Genomic DNA, 4,440 nt, shown 5'->3' on the forward strand with positions numbered 1-4,440 from the left:
AAAAGATCCAGTGGCGTAATGATAAAGATACAACATGTGTTACGCAACAGGGGTGGCGGGCCCAAGCACAGAGCTCCTGGGTGTTTAATCAGTAATTTATTTGTTGAAGCGTGCAGAACCTTTATTGGTGTGCATTGGTGAAGTGAAATGTTTGTTGTTACTTTGTAGCAAGAGACAGCGATCTTTTGTGTGAGGGAGCAGAGCTCCACCAGTGTACCACTGTGACGATGCGACAGAATTCAGACGTGTGCGAATAAAAAAGGTAAAGAGGGTTTATTAACGTACAGCAAAGTGCGTGGTCAAAATACAAGCGATGGTCGTTATCAAAAAGCATAGAGAATCACCGAAGTGATCAAAACACTAGGCAGCCAAAACCAAAGGAGCAGACAAAAAACGTGGTCGAGAAAACAAGCCAAAAAAAGTCCAAAACACAGATCCAAAAAAACAAGCCGGCAAAGGTACAAAAGGGTTATGCAAGCGACAAGGCCAGAATAAACAAAGATCGGGTCATAACAGGCAATAGTAAACAGACGAGATAACCCTCAGTACGTTCTGAGAGAAGCAATGACTCACACTGAAGCCCAGGCTTAAATATTAGGCTAAGTAGGCCAACAAACACATAATCAGGGGATTGCGATTGCTGATAAGTGTACAAGCAATTGTCCAGTTATGTGATCTTCTGACGCATTCTGGGAAATGGTGCCTGAGGCATAACATGGCAAACAAAAGGGACGCTAAGACCAGCGTGCTCAAACGAAGGAATGACTTAACTAAAAAGCACACATAACCACCCTCAAGATTGCCTTTTCCTTTCTATCTAGTTCTTTTGTTTTCTATTCTGTTGCCTGCTTCTTCCTGCCTGGACTGAAGAACCATACCGGTTACCCCTCCACAAGGGTGTAATGCTAAGCTGCCATTTTTGTGAACTTTTATACAGCATTCCCCAGGTGCAACCGGTCGGCCCTGATTATCGCTTGGGCTTCTGGTAGTTGGAGTTCTGAGAGCTGCGCCTAGGAGCTCTCCTGGCATGAAGCCCAGGCCCCCTAGTGGCAGCTGGCATCATAGCCTGAACCCTTACAATATGCTATAGTCAATCGATGACTTAAACTAATATCCCAACCCCTGGATTCCCTTTCTATGGATGTAAGACCATCTATTTACCAGCCTACAGGCAAAGTAGGTGTCTATGCAGGTCATTACCCACAGCTCGTGACCATAGGTAAGGGCCGGGATGTAGACTGACGGTAAACAGAGAGCTTCGCCTTTTGGCTGAACTCCTTCTTCACCACTACAGTGCGGTACAGTGACCGCATTACTGCTGCCGCCTGTCCCAGCCTACGGCCGATCTCACGATCCCTCTTCCCGTCACTCGTGAACAAGACCCCAAGATACTTAAACACCTCCACCTGGGGCAGGTCCTTTCCCCTTACCTGGAGTGGGCATGCCATCCTTTTCCGGGCCAAGGCCATGGACTCAGACTTGGAGGTGCTGATCTGAGTCCATGGTCTTGGTAAGAATCATATTTTTGCTTTAATGAAAACATTTTACAAAATAACTTTCTGATTCTGGTGCACAATCAATGCACGCTCAAGCTGCACCAAATAGGTTTAAAAACTCCTACCAGGAGATTTAGAGTTATTTAAAGCAATACAAGTAAAGAACACAGATTTTTACCTGAGATACAGGGGAGTAACACAAAGATAATTAAAGAACTCATGAACAAGTAAAAGTGCATGTTTCTGTAAGAGACTCCAGAGACAGACTCTTCCTGCTCTTAAGCAAAGCAGCTTGAGTGCTGTGCTCTTCCTGTTTTTTTTTTTTTTAATTTTTTCTCCCTTATCTCTTTTTGTTATTGACTGTTTAATAATGACAACTAAATCAAATACACTGATTTGCCAAAAGTATTTGCTTGTCTGCCTTCACACATATATGAAATTGAGTGACATCCCGTTCTTAATCCATAGGGTTTAATATGATGTCGGCCCGCCCTTTGCAGGTATAACAGCTTCAACTTTTCTGGAAACGCTTTCCACAAGATTTAGGAGTGTGTTTATGGGAATTTTTGATCACCAAACTTTACACTTGGCACAATGCAGTCAGACAAGTACCATTCTCCTGGCAACCACCAAAACCAAACTCGTCCATCAGATTTCCAGACAGAGAAGTATGATTCATCACTCCAGAGGACACGTTTCCACTGCTATAGAGTCTAGTGGCGGTGCTTTAAATCACTGCATTCGACGTTTTGCATTGCACTTGGTGATGTAAGGCTTGGATACAGCTGCTCGGCTTTGGAAACTCATTCAATGAAGCTCTCTATGCACTGTTCTTGAGCTGAAGGCCACATGAAGTTTGGAGGTCTATATCGATTGACTCTGTAGAAAGCTGGTGACCTCTGTGTACTATGAGCTTCAGTGTCCGCTGACCCCGCTCTGTCATTTTACGTGGCCTACCACTTTGTGGCTGAGTTGCTGTCGTTCCCAATCGCTTCCACTTTGTTATAATACCACTGACAGTTGACTGTGGAATATTTACTAGCGAGGAAATTTCACAACTGGACTTGATGCACAGGTGGCGTCCTATCACAGTGCCATGCTGGAATTCACTGAGCTCCTGAGAGCGACACATTCTTTCACAAAAGTTTGTAGAAGCGGTCTGCAGGCCTAGGTGCTTGGTTTTATACACCTGTGGCCATGGAAGTGGTTGGAACACCTGAATTAAATGATTTGGATGGGTGAGTGAATACTTTTGAAAATACAGTGTATAACAAAATTCAAAGATTTCTGTGGTCCCCGTAGCAGCTGGTTTACTGAATTTATCTTTACTGCCTCTCCAGTGAATAAACAGTTTTGAACAGGAGCATGACTAGACTGTACCAGCATCAGGGGCTCAGCCCAGCCCTTGGCCCACTTTACAAAGTCACCTGGTTACACAGCCTGTCCTCTAGATTCTTAAGCACCTTCACTATAGCTAATAAAAATGGTTTACCAATTTAAACAAAAGTGCCAATATTTCATAAAAAAGAGATTATTTAAAAATAAATATACATGCATCTGTTGGTATCCTATATAATTAGAGCACTAATATACACATTACATAATTTTATTCCAGCTCTCAACTCATCTGCTGTTTCTGTTGCTTTTTTGGCCAGTTCCTGTCCTCTATTACCTGCTTTTGGTTTAAGCTCCTCTGGTGGTTTGGACATGTGTTGAGGAGGAATAGTGGATATATTGGGCAAAGAATGTTGGAGATGGAGCTGCCGGGTAGAAGGAGAAGAGGTAGACCTCAGAGAAGGTTTATGGATGTAGTGAAGGTGGACATGGAGATGGTTGGTGTGAAAGTAGAGGAGGCAATGGATAGGGCAAGATGGAGGAGGATGATCCGCTGTGGCGACCCCTAAAGGGAGCAGCCGAAAGAAGAAGAAGAAGGAATGGATCCACCTGGATTAGAATTATAGGGAAGCATTATTTATTTGTAGAGACTTACAAAATGAATTTTAGCATAGTAGCCCAGTGTTTTAATGTTCTCAATTCCTTCTGCCAAATTACAGTTCCTTAACAATCAGCTTATTGTTACGTCACAGTAATGAGCCCCGCTCTCTCACTGCACAGCTGGCAGTGCGTTCTCAAGCGCCCTTACACAGACCAACTTACAATCACCCATATGTCTGGCTGGACACTGAAGGACGACCAACTGCCGAGCCCTCCTGCTACCCACTTCAGACCAGCTGCCCATGCCCCAGTTGCCACTACCTGCCTTGGACTAGCTGCCCACCCTACACTGATGTTCTCATAGACTCCTAGCTATTCCTAATACCAATATTACTGCTATTAATATTAGTAGTATAATCACTTGTAGGTAGTTTGACCAGAGGAGGATGGGTCCCTCCTGGTGAGCCTGGTTCCTCCCAAGGTTTCTTCCTCAGTTCTGAGGGAGTTTTTCCTTGCCACTGTTGCCCCTGTCTTGCCCACCGGGGGGTTTTTGTACATTCTTACAGTCCTGTTAAAACTTCGTCTTTTCCAAAATTCTGTAAAGCTGCTTTTTGACAACATCCATTGTAAAAAGCGCTATACAAATAAATTTGATTTGATTTATGGCGAAACATCAGCACATTTAGAACGCCTCTTAACCAGTCAGCTTGGGTGGCCGAAATGAATGGCTGTATAAAGGTAAATATATCAGTGACACTTTATTTTCTGTATTGTCATGCATGCAGGGCCTATCAATTAGCAGCAGTTAGCAATGAATGAAGGGGTTTGTTCTGAAATGCATTATAGACCACTTCTTTTTTTTCATGATACTGTATGTTGTACCTCAACTTGTATGATGTGGTAGTCAAGTTTGTTTGGGGTAGTTTGTTGCTATTGCTCAAACCATGAGATCAGAACATGGTTGACTTACAAGAACCCTTTAGCATTAATATTTTTTAACTATGAATAA

This window comes from Pygocentrus nattereri, chromosome 19, assembly GCF_015220715.1.
Source record: "Pygocentrus nattereri isolate fPygNat1 chromosome 19, fPygNat1.pri, whole genome shotgun sequence".
Classification (NCBI taxonomy): Eukaryota; Metazoa; Chordata; class Actinopteri; order Characiformes; family Serrasalmidae; genus Pygocentrus; species Pygocentrus nattereri.